Below are 21,120 nucleotides of genomic sequence, written 5' to 3'. Positions count from 1 at the left end.
TTCATCTCGTCTCTTGATGCCTTTATCCACATCTTCATATACTGGTGTCTTAGGCGTTTGCTGCTTCTCTTCATTTTCTGATTTTAAGGGCCAACATCTATATTTTCGGCTTACTAATACAACGATAACTACTGATACACATAAAATTAAGATATAAAATGGTATCGTTGTATGGTATAAAACAATTGATTGTGTCTTGTCAATCTGTATAGGGGTTTCTAGTAACAATTTATCTTGGATGCTGTGAAGATCATCTAGACTAATCATCTTGGAACCGGTATGGGTATAGGTAGTCGTTTGGTTAATTTGGTTGTATGGGATCCTTGATAGCTTCAGCGGCTGGCCTTTTATCTCATCATTTTCGTTGATAACGGTGAATTCTTTAGCTCGCAACAGGCAGTTCATGGGAATAGTGGCCAAATAGCTTCCTTGTAGTATATTGAATTCTTTTCTCTCACAGGCTAACTGTACTTTCTCCGGCTTAGGTAATGAAATAACATAGTGTTGATCATCCAGTTTATCTATTGCTACAGCAGACAACATAACCTTCGTGAAGTGGCAGGTTTCCTTAAGATTTTGGTTGATAATAAGCTCTTGAATGCAGTCTGGTTCTGTACGAATTTGATGACTTATTTTTTGGTCACAGAGATATAATATCCTGCTATACTTCGGGCATTCAGCCTCTATGTACACGAATGCTTTTTCGTTTGTTGCTATATAAGGAAAGGGAGGAATAAGGGCTAGTTGTTTTTCATTTGGAACGATGGATAGTTTGTACAAGTTATACCTGTCTATGTATATTATAGGAAATTTGTAAACTATAACTATTGTTCTATCATGATAGTATGAACCTGGTTTGATTAAGTCATAATATTCCCGTAATTCTAAATCAGGAATTTGCTCCTTACTGTATATAGTTATTAACTTATCTAGCATCGTTTTTAATACTCCTATATCTATCATAGAATGATGAGTGCTGGAGGCACGAATAAAAGCCATTATATTTTCTAATCTAATTATTTCTAGCACTAAATCCTCTACATTATTACTTATAATTCCTAATAATTGGGCAAACTGAGCAGACTGGACTAAACTGTTGTCTCTACGAGTATTTACTTCTATAAGAAATTCTAATGTGTTATTAATTTTTTCTTGATTTATAGTTAACTGATCTAAAATACCTTTATGTTGTAACATCCATTCTTTACTAAGACTAATATGACTATTGAATTCGGAAATAATTTTATTCTGGTTGTTTTGCAATATTTGAATAGCCTCATTATACTTTTGAGCATCAAGATAGTCTAAATTACCAGTAACACTTTTTATTAATGATCCAAGACTATCTACAAGACCTCTTTTAACTCTAATGGGTTCTAAAGATTTAACTTGACTTAGTACCTTGTTTAGCTTGTCTGTAAGATAATTAATCTGGTACTCGTAAAGAATGTAAGTTTCATTGTTCAGTCTGGTCTTAAAAGTGTTAAGTTGTGTCTGTACAGAATTTATCTTATCTTCAATATCAGTCAATTTTACATACTGTATAAAGGAGTGGTAATGTGATATTAGTCTGGTCGGTCCTAATTTGTAGGGCAAAAGTCCAGGTCCATCGGCTAAGCTCTCAAGTCTTATGGTTTGAGGATGCGTCACGTGTATTGTCAGCAGTAGCAGAATCCTGCAACAATCGGTTATTTTTAGGGGCGCGTTTTAGACGTGACTTAGCTACGGGGCCTCGCTTTTTTGACGTGTATATATGAATTGGTAAATCAGCTAAGACTGTGTCTTGTGTGTAGCGAGGTGCAGTTTTCTGACGAGAAGCAAAGGGATTTTTAATAAAAACTTGTTGTCCTGGAACATATTCTACTTCTGGTTCGCGAGATTTATTTCTATTTTCAATTAAGGCTGTTCTATTGCTCAGTGAGGACTCATTAATTATGTCATAAACCTGTTTCATTAGTTGTTTATGATTCTGAGCGTATTGTTGCAAAAGATGTTCGGTAAAATCTATGTCAACGGGATCTCTAGGATCGAAATTTCCGTTCAATAAATCAAAAGGTCTACACTTTGTAAAACTGTGAATAGTACTGTTGTATGCTATAATAGCGTATGGCATTAATCTAACTACTGGTTCATCTTTGTGTTGTAACTTAAGAATTCTTATGTGTTCTAATAGGGTCGAATGAAATCGTTCAATGTTACCGTTATCATTAGGGCTATGAGGTAAAGTTTTATGATGGATTATCTTATGGAGACGAATAAACTCTGAAAAAAGCTGATTAGTAAATTCCGTACCGTTATCGGTTATTATAGTGAAAGGTATTCCGTGGTGAGTACTGAAAAGTAATAATGCTTGTAAGATGCTAACAGCGGTTCCATCTCGTAAATGATACGCTTGACCGTATTTAGTAAAGACATCAATGAAGGTGACATATTTTTCGTTTTGAACTGTAAAGAGGTCCATGTGGATAATTTCAAATGGCTTGGTAGCAGGGGGTACTATATTAAATTGAGGTTTAATGGGATTTCTGTCGTATTTACTTTGACCACAAATAGTACATTCATTAATGTATTTAGTGATCTGCTCTCTCATTTTCGGCCAATAATATTTCCTAGACAGAGCGAGGTAACATTCGTTAATACCACGGTGGTTCGTTTTACCGTTATGATAATTCTGAATGATGTCTTGTTGTTGAAGATAATCTTTAACATTTTCGAGCTCAGTTTTACTTAATACGAGGTTAAGAGAGGAGCTTTTGAACTTTTCTTGTAAAATTGGTATTATCGAATACATTTCTAAGGGAGGATCTATCAATATAGCTGTTTTAACTTTCGGGTTAACGTATTCATTAATAGAATTGATAACATCGTTTTCTAAACTAGATTTCGACAACTGAATAGCTATCCGCGTATGGTTTTCAAATGGCTTAGTTATAATCGGTCGTCGTTTTACATCACTAACTACAGTAAAGTAAATTTGTCTGTGAAACTTGTTAAGGGGAACGTCAGTGATCGGGACTTCTAATATAGGTTGTTCATTACTAGTGTGTACGGTGTCAGTTGAAGAGTTTCTATGTTGAGATGGGGGTGTTTCTGATGGGTTATTAATCATTGACTCAAGCTCTCTAATACTATCCATTACCGATTTAATTTCGTCAGTTTCACTGATGTGAATTTGAACACGAGATAGAGCGTCTGCGTTGGTATTAAATTTACCTTTTTTATATATGACCGTAAAGTCGTATTCGCTCAGTCGAAGTCGCCATCTTGTTAGTCGTGAGTTAGGTTCTTTTAGATTCATCATCCACTGTAATGGTCTGTGATCAGTAACTATTTTAAATGTTCGGCCAAATAAATAAGGTCTAAAGTATTTCGTTGCCCATACTATTGCTAATAATTCTTTCTCTATTGTACTATAGTTGAGTTCGCTATCATTTAATGTACGAGACGCGTAACAAACAGGCTTGTCAGAACCTATGGGTCCCTGAGATAATACAGCTCCGATGGCTACATTTGAAGCGTCTGTGGTGAGATTGAACTCTTTGTTAAAGTCTGGATACTGAAGGATGGGGTCGTTAATTAAAAGAGTCTTACACTTATTAAAAGCTTCTATAAATTCTTGACTGTGGACTACCTTACTACCTTTTTTTAAACATAACGTGAGGGGCTTAGTAATACGGGCAAAGTCAGGGATGAATTTTCTGTAATAACCAAGAAGACCTAAGAATTGTTTTATTTCCTTGGGTGTACTAGGTATAGGGTATTTTTCAATAGCTAAGATTTTGTCAGGATTAGGTTTAACACCTTCTCCGCTAATAATATGACCGAGATAGGCGGTCTCAAGTTTTAAAAACTCGGACTTGTCCATCTGTATTTTAAAGTTGGATTCTTTAAGACGTTGAAAAACTTTTTCTAGGTTTTCCATATGTTCCTGAAGGGATGTACTGTAAACTATTATATCGTCCAAATAAACTAGACATATGTTATTTTGAAGACCTTTAAGGACATTGTCCATGACTCTTTGAAATGTAGATGGTGAATTTTTTAAACCCATTGGCATTCGAAGAAACTCGAAATGGCCATGTTCCACATTAAATGCGGTTTTAGAAATATCCTGAGGGTCCATTTCGACCTGATAGAATCCACTAGCAAGATCAAGGGTTGTAAAATATTGACACTTGCCTAACTTGTCAAGGACATCGCTAATATTCGGTATAGGATACTTGTCGTCTATTGTTTTTTCATTAAGTTTTCGAAAATCGACTACAAGACGCCATTTCTGTTTACCGGATGCATCTATTTTTTTAGGGACTACCCATATGGGTGAACTCCATGCAGAGTCTGATGGTCTAATTATACCTTGTTGTAACATTTTTGAGATTTGGTCTCTAACCTCTTGTCGGTGAATAAAAGGATATCGATAGCTTTTAGTATATACAGGAACTTCGTCCTTCGTTCGTATGCGATGTTTAATTTTGTTAGTAAAAGTTAATGGCTCCCCATCTATATAAAACACATCTGCATAACGAGCACAAAGTGTTAACAAGTTAGCCTTTTCTTCTTCATTAAGATGATCGGTACGTAATCGCGACAATACTTCATTTACTCGGTTTGATTTTCCTAATGGTTTGCAATTAAAATTGAATATCTCAGCGTAAGCGGGTTGATCTAATGAAAATATGATGTCGTTAGGTGAAGGATTTTCTATTTCTACAAATCCGCGACTACCGGTAACAGTTGTAAGACATTCGTGAATAATGCAATTACATAGAACTTGTTCGTTAATAAAAACTTCGCCATCCGGGGCGTTAATGGGTATTTTTACTAATTTTGAACTTCTACCTGGGATAATATCTTCGTATAAATTAACGTTACGGGAATTGTAAACCTTAATAAAGTTTGTTGCATTTCGTGTAATTAATTTGAAATCTTTTAAATCTATTTTAGCTTGCCACTCAGATAATAAATCTAACCCTATTAAACCATCGAAATAATCATGAAAACGATAAACGAATAACTTTATATTATTATCTTCATTGAATTCGTTAAAACAGGGCAGTGTTACGGAATAATCATTTCTACTAATACCATGTACGTTTGTAACTTCGAAGGGGTCATAATTTAAAGGATAATTAGGATAAAAATTTTGTACGGCCTCGGGGCTAATAAACGATTGGTTAGCACCTGTATCTATCAAGAACTTTAAAGGTGGCTGTGAGATTTCAATATAGGGCAACTGTCGTTGAGTCTGTAAATTAACGTCTATCCTTGCTCTTTTGATTTTTTGTCTACTTGAAAATCCTGAGGTTGGGATTCACCGCTAGGGCCTGGCTGAGATTCTAACTCATTTACTATTTCATTGTCATAACTATCGTTATAGTAAGTCGGGTTGGCAGCATAATCATAGGGGTTGAAGTAGTCATTCGGGTCTGTATAATAGTCATAGTCCGGATAGTCAGTATAGTATGAACAGTCGGGTGAATAAAATTCATTTAGATTGACCTCGCGTGTTTTAAAATAATTAGTTGGTGGTGGGTTCCCAGATTTACGCCAATCATGACCTGACATCATAGGCTTAGGAGTATAATGTTGAACTCCACTCATTGGTTTCGCATTAAAATTTTGTGGTGGATTTGATCGGGGTGGTAAGCGAAACACATTACTTTGGGGGTTGTAATTCGGTGGTGGTGCGCGAAACATTTGTTGGGTTCGACTAGGGAAACGATTTTGTTGACTATTGAACTTAAAAGCTTGGGGCTGTGCGATAGGAGAGTTAAATCTAAAACCTTGGGGTTCCGGCTGGTAATAACGCGGTCCTACTGGAACGGGCCAGTTAGGTACGGGTCGCATAGCGCTGGGCGTATTTAATACTATGTTATGTGACGTAGCTTTAGACGTATTCTGAGTATTATGCTTAGGAAGATCATTACGCTGCTGTAAATAAATTACATTTAGTTCTTCTTGAACGAATTCTAAAGCCTTTTCAATAGTTTCCGGGCGCATGCAACGGATACGTGAACCTAGGGGTTCTTTTAAACCTCGTACGAAGGCCTGCATTGTAACCTTTTTATAAAGTGTCCGCTTAGCTTCAATTGTCGTCTGTAAGCTCTCATGTAACGTTACGTATGTCATTATAGTGCTGAACAAGGTTTGACATTGATCATAAAATTCCTGAGGGGATTTATTACCCTGCGTAGCTAAAGAGAGGTCATTGTACAAAGCCGTTTCATCTCTTTGATCCGAAAAATTATTAATTAATGCTGATCTTATACCAGTCCAAGTGTCAGGGATGCCGTTGGAATTAATAGTTGACGCGGCGGACCCTGTTATTTTATTTAGTATACCGTTTAAGAGACATAAATTACTTAATTCACTACCTGGCTCGGCACTCGCATATTGCAAAACTATTTGATCACATATATTTATGAACCTAGTTAATATATTCGGGTTACCATCGAACTCTGGCACCAGGCGTAAGGCCTTAAAAATAACGTCGGGATCGTATGACATGTTTGAATTATATGAAATATTTAAATTAAAATCTAATTTACTGTCTATATTTCTATAACTATCTACTATATAACGGCGAGCCTGACGGGATGCAGGTTCCCGGGGACAAGGCTTTTCGTGATGAAAAATCTTGAGGATAAAATGACTTAGGATAGAAGGAAGCAACACGAGAAAGATTCAAGTGTACTTACATATGTTTCATCTCTGGCTCTTTTTCGTGAATCGATGCTTGGATTCTCCACTCAGCTTGGCAGCTCCGTAGATTCTGGATACTCGTAGCGTGACTTGACAGCCTCCCGGGCGACTCGCGAACGCGAATATCGATATGAGAAAATTCTAATGCTCGCGAACCGGCCCGCGAGTATCCTACCGACTGCGCCAATTACGTTTACTGCAGCCGATGGATCGAAAAAAAACCAAAATGACTTAAAAAATACTTTAATTAATTAAAATAAAATTACAATTAAGAGAGGTGAAACCTATTCGATGCGAGAATTAGGAATGACAAAATTTTGTATAAAAATTAATAATGAAATTAAATTTAAAATATGACGAAATCGCTGCGTCGGCGGCTCGTGGCTGGACGGACGTTGCGACATGGGCTGCATCGGTTTTCCGTTGTTTATTGAATATGGATATTAAATGCATGCTCGGCATTTTCATGGATGAGCTTAGGGTACTGTATGATAGATAGTACGGTTCCGTACTTAACATACTTCAACAGCGGAAACCTTTGCGGAATCCTCAGCGGAAACCATTACATAGTATAAAAGTCGCTTCCCGCTGTCTCTATGCGTAGATCTTTAAAACTACGCAACGGATTTTGATGCGGTTTTCTTTAGTAAATAGTGATTCCAGAGGAAGGTTTATCTGTATAATATAGTAGAGAAATACTGATAGTGTTTGCAACCGAGCGGGTCACTAGTATTCAATAAAATACAATATTAATGACTAGTTTTGCTCCGTAGATTCATCCGCGTTATTTTGATGAAAAAATGACTAATAGCTGGAATGATAAAGATACGATCGCAATGTGTCACAAGAAGAAGAACTATGACTTCACTCGATTCCTCTACGGAAGTTTTAAGATGCGCACACTACATTTTTTTATTTGAATCTGGCCCGCCTACACATTTTAAATTTAATAGAATTATGACCAATGCAAAATTGAGTTTGGCACCCCCGGTCCTAGCCTTCTTGTATAAATGGGCTAAATACAAACTTTTCAGCTTTTTAATATTAGTACAGATAAAGACGTTTGTATTTAGTGATGTTGTATTTATTTAAAACATATGTTTGAATTTATAATTATTGACAGTTTTAAAATGGTAACTGATAATCATCTTCCCAATTCTTCTCAACGGAGCTTACATTTCGTATCGGTCTTAGTTCACATTAATTGTACTTAATTTATTAAAATCAAAATGCTGTGTGGTTACGGCAGTAAGAATATAGTCACCCCCTCTCTTCCCATGGGTGTCGTAGGAGGCGACTAAGGGATAACACAGTTCCACTACCACCTTGGAACTTTAAAAGCCGACCGATGGCGGGATAACCATCCAACTGCTGGCTTTGAAATACACAAGCCGAAGACGTTGCTGCCCGTCTTCGGCTTGTTTATTTCAAGGCAGTCACCAACCCGCCTGCCCAGCTTGGTGACTATGGGTGGAACACATGATTTCATGCCATTTTGGCGCGAACTTTTGGATGCCTATGTCCAACAGTGGACTATATTAGGCAGAAGTGATGATGATGGTGATGATGATTAAAGTCGAATATAAATCGAAATTTTAATTTTTTAAAGGTCTAATTAATTTATTAATTAATTAATGACGATATTAAAAAAATCGTGGTGCATTTGAAATATTTTCAATTGTTAAATTAACATATTTTTATGAAAATGTCGTTTAAATTTAATAAAACTCTCGTTGTGAAGGGTTTTGCGTTCAAGCTGAATAAAATTGTTTAGAATTAGCGGAAAGGACCGCTATTAATGAATTATTAATATTTATTTTGAAAACTTTCGTCGTTACTTCTCGGAATTTCTGGTAAAGTTTATTTACAATCAACAGTACCCACAGAAAACGGTTTGTATACAATACTGCTCGTCAATAATTTATATAATTCTTGACTGAATTTCGGTTTTTAGACTTATATATTGCGTCGCTTACTTAGGATTCATCAATAACCAAATCTCACAATATTTACTTTTGGCACATTTTTTGAATTAAATTAAATTTAAAAAAAATAAACCACGTGAAAGCTCCACTGCTGTAAATTTTCTCGTCTTATGCCATTAGTTGCATATTACTGCTTTACAAATCTGGGAAATGTAGGATAAATCAACGTTCAAAATCAATATCAATAACTTCAACGGTAGAATAGGCTTCAAAGGCACGTTTACATTGTCATTTTACGAATTAAAATTGTATTTATTTTAATAAAATAATCATATGTATGAATGTAGATTCTGACGCAGACGAATTTAAAATAACATTACAATTCTCTTTTTGTGTTACCCACACGTTAGGAAATTAAACTATGGAATCTCGTTCCATAATATTAATTGGCTAGAGCACCGATACGGTCAGTCGGAGGTACAGGTTCGATCCCCTCTGAAACGGTATATTTTTGATATGATATTTAAAAAATGTTTAAAATTAAAATTATAATTTTATTTCATTTCATTTCACTTCAAATCAAATATTTGTACTACCAATAATTTAACAAAAATCTGATAACTTTACGTGTTATCCGAGGCTCGGCGGGGAGAACCATAAAGAAAAAACTCAAACCAGAAACATTTAGAAATAAAAAAACAGTAGTTTTTAACTGACGTCGATCCCACATCTGTCTGTCATAGTGACTATATATATGAATGGTAGTTTTAGTGACAAACGAAAATTTAGTAGTAGTAAGGGTCTGATTATATTTGAAAAAACATTTTGTCCGCACGCTCGTAAAAACTTAATTAAAAAAAAATTTTTTTTTTTTTTTGAATATCATATCAAAAATTGACCGCTCCAGCGGGATTCGAACCCGCGTCTCCGACTGACCGTGTCGGCGCTCTAGCCAATTAAGCTATGGAACGATGTACCCGCCAGAGCGAAATTCTTGACATGATGATTTTTATTTTCGGTTTAAGCGAACCGTGGCAACTTACAATTACGTGAATTCGAATAACAGATAATCCTCCTAATAGATTAGTCAGCATATTTAGGAGTTAAGATGAAAGTTTCCGTCACGTCTATTCCCAAGACGTCTGACTTTCGAGATGTTAGCAACTAGACCAAGTTTGATATGAGCGTTGCGGTAGAATCGTGACATACGCGTAACGTAATAATTATCTGAATTAAGCCTGGTACTTACGAGTAGAAGTTACAAGTGATAATATATAAAAAAAATTTCTTTTTAAATAAATACCTTTTGCGCTATTTTGTTTCGCTATTTGAAGAGCTTAATCATGACCAAAGTACTTTTTTAGTTATCTCTGATAATGTGTATTTACATGGCCATTATTTTGTCCACCTACGTTTTATTAGTCGACGTAATTGAAGTTGACTTTTTTTTCGTTTGCAAGGAAACACAATTTTTTTCCTGCCTATTCTTCTACTTTTTCTCTACCTTGCTAAAATATTTAATAAATAAATGTAATGTTGGAAATGGTATTATAATCCACTTAGATCTCTATTTTTTTTAATTTGATTCATTGGTACCAAATACACTATCTTCTTTTAAACCTAAACTCAAATAACTATTATTAACGATATAAATATTAAATCTATTTCAGTTCTAATCAGATTAAATACCGACAGAATATAAAGGCGGATATTTCCGTTGGGCGAAATATACTTTGATGATACCCATGTCGTCAATATTTTTAATAAGTTTTCCTTTCCTGTTTTCTCTCAAAGGACAGTTAACAATAAATTGTTTTATGTAATTTGAATATTATCACCATAATATAGTTTTGGAAGATCTGGTTCATAGGTTCATAGGTTCATAGGCATAATTCTTTCAAGTAATGTTTTGTTCCTATATTGAGTAAGGACCTCCGGGTTAGGGTAAGGGTGGGCAACGCGCTTGCAATGCTCCTGATATAACACAAAACCATAGGTTATGGTATCCGCTTACTATAAGTTGTAATACGCCTGTTTTCCCACCTTTATACAATAAAACATAATCATCTAACATGTGATGTAAAGAGCTACTGTCAAAATTAATGTACTAAAAGCCTAGCTGGTAGGGTACAGCAGGAATTTCGTGCTCAAAATATGGAGCAGCCCGACTGGGGTAGTACCTCGACCTTACAGAAGATCACATCTAAATAATACTCTTTTCAAGCAGTATTGTGTTCCTGTTGGTGAGTAAGGTGACCAGAGCTCCTGGGGGGGATTGGGGACTGGATCGGCAACGCGCTTTCGATGCTTCTGGTGTTGCAGGCGTCTATAAGCTACGGTAATCTCTTACCATCAGGTGAGCCGTACACTTGTTTGACGACATAGTGGTATTAAAAAAAAAAAGACTAAGTCAATATCGGCGCAATGGTCACAGCACTTGTTTGTGTCTGTTGCGCTGGCGGTTGCAGGTTTGATCTCCGTGCATGACAAATATTGCTCTTGGCCACACAAATCTTTGCTGTGGTCTAGGGTATTTGTGCAGTCCTTGTGGGTCTCCCCACCGTGCCTTGTTATCATGTACACCTGATAGCGATCGTTACTCATAGTAGGGAATATATCCGTCAACCCGCATTGGAGCAGCGTGGTAGATTAAGCTCTGATCCTTCTCCTTCATAGGGAAAGAGGCCTATGCCCAGCAGTGGTATATTACAGGTTGAAGCGTATAAGCCTAAGTCAATGGTTCTATTCTCTACTATCAAAGATAAGATAGTCGGCTTTAAACGATTCTACTAATTGTTATAATAGTAACTGCAGCTTATCTTACGACAGCAGATTGATATATCTCGAGGCAGTTAGATTTGAATATCACTTTGCAGATCCATTAATTGTTAATACTATCATTCGATTAGTTATTCAAATTAATATTCCAGGCATAGTATGTCATGATGACAAAGTAAAATATTGGCTTAAATCTTAGTGTTTACGTTGGTTACGGTTTACAGTCAGATAAGATAAATAGGAATTTAGATATTTTTAACTATAACTATGATAATTGTATTTGCAGGCAAACGAAAAAAAAACCGCCTTCAATTATATCGACAAGTAATAACAACGTAGGTAGACAAAAATTGTCGAGTAAATACGCATTATCAAAGATTACTCCAAAATTTGTAATCAGATCTCGATGAAATTTAAATGTGAGCACATGATAAACATCCGCTTTTGATTAAGTTAAAAATCATCAAAATCGGTACACACAGTAAAAAGTTATGCGGCTTTTCGAGAGTTTCCCTCGATTTCTCTAGAATCCCATCATCTGAATGGTACCAACCTAGAGATATTTCCTTTCCAACGAAACAAGAATTATCAAAATCGGTTCATAAACGACGGAGTTATCCCCGAACATACATTAAAAAATAATATATACGGTCGAATTGAGTAACCTCCTCCTTTTTTGAAGTCGGTTAAAAATAGTGTAACTCATTTGTATCTACAATCTGTATTGCATACCTCTATGTAGATAGAAATTGTGAATAAACAAATTTTATTTCATTTTATTTATGACTAGCGACCCGCCCCGGTTTCGCACGGGTGCAATGCTAATACTAAATATACTACAGAATGTCTTTATTTATAGAGTGAAGCAAGCTATTATATATAGCATGGTTATTAACATAATAACAACAACATTCAAATATGCGTCGCTAGATTACACGTTGTTACAGAATGCGTTGAAGAAATAAAGGTTCACTGCTCGTTCCCAGTTGGTGACAACGTGATAATATGTAGCCTATATGTTGAACCTACTTCTTAATAATATTCGTGCCAAATTTGAAGTAAATCCATGCAGTAGTTTTTGAGTTTATCCCGGACATACATACAGACAAACAGAAAAACAGACAGACAAAAATTCTAAAAACTATATTTTTGGTTTCGGTATCGATTGTAGATCACAACCCCAAGTATTCTTTTAAAAAAAATATTCAATGTACAGTTTTGACTTTCCTACCATTTTATTATATGTATATAGATAACAACCGACGAGTTAACGTGCTCTCCGAGGTAGGGTGGGGAGACCCACAGGGGTAGACATCCAAACCGGAAAGAAATATTCAAACAAAAATAAATATCCATCCCGAGCGGGAATCAAACCCGCATCGTCGGTGTTTTAGGCGACTACTCGAATCACTACACAAGAGTGGTTGTTACTGCTGATCTATTTGTATAAAAAAAGTACGTATTTTTCCTTCTCGATACGACCGTGTGTAAATTTATTCTGTGAACTCGAATCATAAACCCAAAGGGTCGGGATCAAGACCATGGCTATCAATGGCGACCTCTCGCGCAAACTTTTATTATGACAGTTATATTTTGAATACATTTCTAGATGGCAGCAACAAAGGAAATAGTCAAATACACCCAATGTTGTGATTTCGAAAAAAGGGTGTTCTCAGTTCGACTGTATTTTTTTATGTACCTCATAACTTTTTAGTGGGTGTACCGATTTTGATCATTCGTTTCATTTTCGAAAGCCGATGATTGTCATTTGATCTTATATAGTCATCAGTAGTTCTTGACTTATCCCTAATAATGCGTACATTGATGTCTTCATTTTGTTATTTGTCTATGTTAATTGAAGTTAGTATTTTTTTTTTCTATGAGAAACAACACATTTATGTTCTTTCCCCCTTTGTTATATATATATATAAAAAAAAATGTTCTTTCGCCCTGTATTATTAAGTGCTCAACATTTCTCCTTAATACAGATAGCTAAACTACCTAGCTAGGAGAAGTAGAGATCATACTTAGTAATTACTTTCAAATTACACCTAGAAACTAATTGTTCCTTTTTTGTTACTTGTTTCTTGAATATGTTGTGTAAATACGGAAATAAATAAAGATATTTATTATTATTATTTCTAATCTTATAATATACCAAACCTCCGTAGACGAACGTAGTGGAGCAAACGTCACTTCGTTTATTATATGAAAAGGAACCATTCGCCTTACATTTACAGGCTAGGCTAGGCAGGCTAGACTAAAAGTCTAGTTCATTTCAGTTATTAAAAAAAAAATCTAAATAATGTATTTATCTATAACTAGCTGACCCCGCAAACATTGTTTTGCCATATATGTTAATAACCCCCTTAATCCCCCCCCTCCCTATTACTTAGGGGGATGAAAAATAGATGTTGGCCGATTCTCATAGATACCGGATAAGCACAAAAAATTTCATCAAAATCGGTCAAGCCGTTTCGGAGGAGTATGGCAACGAAAACTGTGACACGAGAATTTTATATATTAGATACAAAAGTCCCAGTTGTGTTTAAAAGTTTTTAGTTAAACAGTACTAAAAGCCTGTGCTTCTTTGAACTTTACGCTTTGATCTTATAATAAATACCATGCGTCTTCCTCCATATCAGCTGCTCAAAATATCAAAATTCCCTATAGGCGTGCATGCAGGTTTTTTCCTCGATAATATTGTTTACAACCGACACACAAGTTGAATTTTTTATCCCTCAACCGTATCTTGTTATTACACATATTCGTTCCTCTGAGGTATCTCGACTCATGCGGAATTTCGGTTAGTAATTCATAGAAATATAACGTTTGATAGAAATTAAATATTAATCCGTATCCGTTAGTTCACCGTAACAATGTATAAACTATAAGTATATATTATGTATCTGTATATGTATGATGTGTAGCTCTCTTTATATATGCCTCTTTTATTATGTATTTATATATGTATATTTTTAAGTGTTAGTTAACTGCATCTCAACATAGAAATTCTCTTATAAGCATTTTTTGTGTATCAGAATGTACTGATTGCGACTGTTGTTTTCTTTTTTGTCAACGATATCTCCAAAACACCAATTTGTTAACTTTAGGGAAACCTGTTATTGGCTAGATTATTTGTTATATGCTTTTTGATAAGAATAGTATATAAGAAGCTATTGGTTTTCTGAATAAATAAATAAATAAATCCTAGAATGGATTGTGTGTAAAATTTTATAAATCAAAGAACCACAAGTTAATAGCGTAGCTATATATATATATATATATTTATAGTAATGTGGTATTTTATGAATGTATATAATAATAATGTAGTGCACGTAAATGGAATATGCATTATATTATATATTTATAAGAGCGAAAAGCTATCATTGGCGGACTATCCTAGCTTTTCTAGACAGTCTTAGAACTGCCGGTCTGAAGTAAAAGTATTGTAAAAAAAACGCACGCCGATAACAAAACTCATATTTTATGTAGTACAAATGTCATGGGCTAACTAGCCATGGATTATGTGACATATAATTTAAAAAAAATGTGTTTCGTAAAAGGATGAGTTACAATGAGTCTCAATCGACCACTTTTTTTTTGTTCAATTTTTTATAAATATTTTTTTAATATCATATCAAAAATCGACCATTCCAGCGGTGATCGAACCTGCATCTCTGACTGACCGTGTCGGTGCTCTAACCAATTAAGCTATGGACCGATGTATCCGCTAGATCGAAACTTTTGATATAGTGCTATTATCGGTCGCACGCCAGGCGCTAACAGAGGGTCGCCGTAGACGGATACGTCTTGGACGACATCATTATCGGTCTAAGCGATCAATTTTTTGTCCTTAAATTACAATCGAATAGTCGAATTATAAAAAAAAAAAAAAAATTATGAAGCTAATATTTGTGAACTCCAGTGGCACAATGAATATAGTTGATAATGTTTTTATTAAATACCGTAATAATCTGTATCCCACTGTATGTCTGAAGATTAATTTACCAGTCAAATCGTCCCAAAAAAAGTTGGTTTTAAGTGCACCTTTGGTCCAGTATATTTTGTATATTAATGAAATAAAATATATTATTACCCAACTTCCCAGATATTGTGATACAATATATAATACAAATAATTTTTCAAAAGATATCTTCAGATGGCGTTGATAAATTGTTTGAATCTGGAATATTATAAATGAACAGTATAATATGATCTTTCAGGAATATTGAGGGATATGATATGAAAATATAATATCATCATTTCTGACAATCGTTCTTGTGTAATGGTCTGTGTAGTCAGCTAAGCACTGGCGGTGGCGTATTTGATTTCCGCTCGGGGTCGATCGAAACCAGCTGTCGAGAATTAAATTTCCACTTGGAGCAACTTTACTTTCACAAATATTTTATTCTGGACAAATGTTTGTGTATGTCCTTGTGGGTCTTCCCATCGTGCCTCGTAGAGCGCGTGCTCTAGGCTTTCGCTCCTGGAAGTATTTGCTCAGCAATATGATGTTACAAGCTGATTCATCTTCGTTCAGTTTACATGTGATAGATAGTATTGGTGGCTTGGTCACCCAGGTACTATATATTATTTATCAATAATACATAGTACCTGGGTGACCGAGCTTAGCTCGGCATTTTTAGTAAATCGTGTTTTTTTGGAAATCATATTTAAATACGAATTACATATTTATAAAACATGAATAATATTTTTTTTACCGACAATGATAAAAAAATTAAATAAATATAAAAAATCAAAAATAAAAAAATAATAATTACAAAATAATAATGAAATAAATAACGATAGCAGCACCTACCGGATCCAATTCAGATAAAAACTACACTATGAACCCAATTAGAGATGATTACAAAATTTGATGAAAATTGGTTCAATAGTTTCGAAGTTCATCGAACGAAATTTTTATACATATATTAAGATTTTACCTGTCTGTGTAAAATATAAAATGTGATAAGAAACGTTTACTTGGTAATTTGATCACAGATGCCTGTATATCAACTAAGTCGATTTGGAAAAATGATTTTGTGTTACACGGCTGATTAGGTCCTTACGACATTAATCTCGTTCACGTGCCATAATTATGTCAAGAAATTTTATTTTCTTCAGTCTGACTTATTGCTCATGCTAAACAGGTACAAAATTTTAATACAATTTCAAAACTGTATTTCAAATAATTAAAATAGAAAATTTGTAGTTTCTCGAATTTCAAATTCGTTCAATTCTCACAGAATTTGAAATTAAAATTAGTGAAAATATTATTGAAAGGGTACTGAGGATTGATTAACAGAATTATGTTTCGATAGAAGAGATAGAAATTGAAATTGGATATTTATCGAATTTAGTTTTATGAGAATAAGTTTATGTAGGTTTTCTCCTTAGAATCAAAATTATACACTATAGAAATGAGACATTCTCTATATAATATTAATAAATAAGATAAAACCTTTGATGCTTCAAGTGAATGTTAATTAATAAATAGTATTAAAAGAATGGATTAGTAGCTTAATACCACTGATGTATGTTCGACTACAAATTATCCGGTATAAGTGTTTTTTACTCGTGATCAAAGCAAGTTTTAATTACTTTCAAGAATTAAGTTTATTATTTGAGTAACTCGAAAACACATTTGTGTTAATTGTTAATTTATTTTCGACTTAGGTGTATTGAACAGTATATAATATTGAATTGGATATAGGCGGACATATTTACCTCGGAGAGGTGGAAAGTTAATATGTTACACCTCGACCATTTCTGACTTTGTTTCTTACGATAGTTGTATGGTAAATGGTTTTACAGTCATCAAAAGTTTTAATACTAGTATTAGTAGCTCGGATTTAATCCTACTGCCGCATGCGTGACTAAGAAGGCACGGATAGTGCGTCAGAGACTTGTGACAACATTGATCCCATTACCATAAAAACCATTAAAAGCTTTTATTTACTATGATATTCCAAAAAAAAAAATGCCAGAACTCCTGAGAAAGTGTTCTGTACATTTTAGTGGGCAACCTGCTTGTAGTGTTCCAGCTTTTGCAGGCGTCCTTATAACATTTGGATGTTGTTCTTAAAATAATAAGCTTGTCTCTCAGGATAGTGTGGACGTCGCATCGCAAAGCAAGAGGATGGTTTTTTTATATATCTGGGTCGGCAAACAAGCGTACAACTCACCTAATGATAAGCGATTACCGTAGCTAATAGACGTCTACAACACCAGAAGCATCGCAAGCGCGTTGTCGACGTTATGCCGTCGTTAGTCCCCCCCCCCCAGGAGCTCTGGTCACCTTACTGACCAACAGGAAGATAACACTGTTTGAAAAAAAGTATTATTAAGCTGTGATCTTCTGTAACGTCGAGGTCACTACCCCAGTCGAGCTGCTCCATATTTTGAGCAGGAAATTTCCTGCTGTGCCCTACCTCAGTTATTATAGGAGATTTTTTTTAGATTAAAAATAGAAATAAAAATTGTTTTAAACGTATTTTTATATATAAACTTTACGTAACACATCGAGTCGAGAATGTTCTGTAATTAAAAAATTCTGAACTAGGGCTGAACAACTTGGAGTTAAAAATGTTATATAGCTTTATATAAATAAAGTTGTTCTGTACTATTGCGGGAATTTGAACAAAGTTTTATTTTATTACATGCATTTTTCTGTAAAAAAAAATTAAAGATATAGTCGAAAATATGATCCAGGGTGGCACTGGTGTGTAATCTGTACCTGGTATGGTACATGACATTATAATTTTTTTTCATCCATATTGTTTTCACTTATTTTTGGTAGATATCACTAAAATTAAACAAAAAATCGGCAAGAACTAACTTTCGAAAAAAAATATATATCAAAATTAGTACCACCAGCAAAAGGTAATGACGTCATATGCAAAATAAAAAAACAGTCGAATTTAGAACCTCCTTTCTCAAAGTTGACAAAAAATAGAATTGTCATCATAATAAATGAAACCATCCGGTAATCTGTGATGTAGTGAAATTTATAGCAGATTCACACGCTAATGTTCCCTTAAAAGCTTGCAATAATTTTTTAAACACTTAAATGAAGTCATAATCCCAAGTCATTATTTTTTAATTAAAATTTCCAAGAAGCAAATCATCATCCCAGCAACAACAAATCGTAAATCTCGCTAAAGAGCAGAAACCGACGGCGCGCGGGAAATGTGGTTCCGTTGAGATGCAAGATGGCTTCTATATACTTCCGGTTGCGCCGCTGACGTAATTACTTCCTGATATACGGGAGCATTTTTATAACATAATTATATGTTGTGACATATAACATGTGCATGTGAATCCAATTTCGATTGTAATTATCTACCTCCTATTCTTTTAACATGTACATTTAATGCTTACTAGAAAATACATCTATCTATTAAATTATAAGCTTGTCCAGTGTGGTGACTATGGGCAAAACACATGAGTTCATGCCATTTTTGGCGTGAACTTGTGGAGGCCTGTGTCCAGTAGTGGACTGCGAAAGGCTGCCGTGATTAGATTATAAATCTGAATAATATTTGTGTGATATACTGGTTCGAATTAAAAAAATGTTTTTGTTTTAGACAGTACATTCACCAAGGAAAGCTACCTAACAAAATATAATATAATATTAAAAATGTGAATATATTATTAAATTATTTATAGATTATTAATATATGATAACATTTCTTCCTAAAACTATACACTTAATAATATAATTGAAAAAAAAATTAAATTATTTATACATTACTAATATATGATATAATTACGTTGGAACGATTGTGAAAGATATAAACATAAAACGACAATCAAACTAAAAATTAACACTAAAACTAGCGCAACAATGTCCAATAAGTGCCGATATATTTTCCCAAATTGAAAAACTTCGAGCTCGAGGCTGTCCTTTACACTGTTCTGTGTCACCATAAATATCTCATTGGAGATTACCTCGGCGTGTGTCAGAGGACATGCTGACGTTTTTATCTTATTTTAAGGGACGTCCTTAGGATAAAATAAAGCTTAACCCAGATCAAAGTCTTTGCCGATATAAAATGACATTGCCATCTACGATCTTTTTTTATATATCACTAGTTCGGCAAACAAGCGTACGGCTCACCTGATGATAAGAGATTACCGTAGCTTATAGACGCCTGCAACACCAGAAGCATCGCAAGCGCGTTGCCGACCCAATCCCCAACCCCCCCAGGAGCTCTGGTCACCTTACTCACCAACAGGAACACAATACTGTTTGAAAACAGTATTATTTAGCTGTGGTCTTCTGTAAGGTCGAGGTGCTACCCCAGTCGGGCTGCTTCATATTTTGAGCAGGAAATTCCTGCTGTGCCCTACCACAGTTATTCCTGCTGTGCCCTACCTCAGTTAAATTTGATATATTACCTCAGGTAACGGGGCTTTTAAAATGTATGAAAACACCATTAATGAAACCTCCTATTGATTAACGTCGTGTGGAGAATGGCCGTTTTGACTTGTTGAAGTAAAACATCTGTACGCACTCTTGACTTGAGGAGTAAGCTGGTAAATGTGTGACGAGAGAAAGAAAAGTGAGATCGGGCGAGGCGATCGAAAGTTGAGAGGGAAATGTAAGTTAGATGGAGCTTAAGAAGTTTGACTTCAGTTGTGTGACCTAAAGAAAATTTGATTTTTTTTTAAATTTTTTAAGCTTTTATTCTTGCTTATAAGTCTAGATAGTTAAGAATGGTTTATTTTTGTTTCAGGTAAGTTTATTCACCTTGTTATTGTGCTTCGAAGTAATACGTAAGTATTAGTTTTGTAAATGTTACAAGTTAGTAATATAATATTTTTATCAGTTGGTTTTTAATTAAAACATACGCATTAATTTATATACCTTAGGAACGTATAATAAGACGTTCAATGAAATAATATGATCAAATAAAACCAAATAACATAAAGTACTTAAAGACGGAGAAAGATAAGAAAAATTAGGTGAAAAATTTAGGTATTACACACGACATGGTAAGAGCGAATTAGGAATTTTAAAACCAATTGCTATAACAATTGTAACATCTACTATAAAAAAAAAATAATTGCTCACCATTTAATTATTAATTTTTCATTGATCTCAAACATATAAGCGATTTTTTTTAATATCACGAGCTATTTTCTCCACTCAACACCTTTTTTTGTCAAAAATAACATACCCTGTCACCACTCGTGTTGCTGTCGTTTCAGCGTCTAACGTGTCTCCGTAAACATTTCTTTGTTACAGCACTTGGTTGTAAATGTTGCTCCAAATGGAAATTCTAGATGATTAACGTATTTTACCGTAAGGTTTTTTTTTCATTACATAATAAAAAATATTTAAAAACTACTATTTTTTTCTTGAAGTTTAAAAAATATTAATAAAAAATCCAAAATAATTACATACCACAATTTATTAAATATATGTATGAATAAGTCTGTAAACTTTTCAATCTTGGAAATAGGCTTCTTCAACATTCGGGAATAACTGCTTAATACGTCGGAAAATAAAATATTGTACAAAAATATTTTTAAATTATGCCGTGTGGTTACGGCATCAAAGAATATAGCCACCCTATCTCTTCCAGTGGGTGTCGTAAGAGGCGACTAAGGGATAACACAGTTCCGCTACCACCTTGGAACTTAAAAAGTCGACCGGTGGCGGGATAACCATTCAACTGCTGGCTTTGAAGACGGGCAGCAGCGT

Source organism: Melitaea cinxia, chromosome 30 (assembly GCF_905220565.1).
Source record: "Melitaea cinxia chromosome 30, ilMelCinx1.1, whole genome shotgun sequence".
Lineage (NCBI taxonomy): Eukaryota > Metazoa > Arthropoda > Insecta > Lepidoptera > Nymphalidae > Melitaea > Melitaea cinxia.
The sequence above is the reverse complement of the archived record's forward strand: the minus strand, read 5'-3'. Positions refer to the sequence as shown.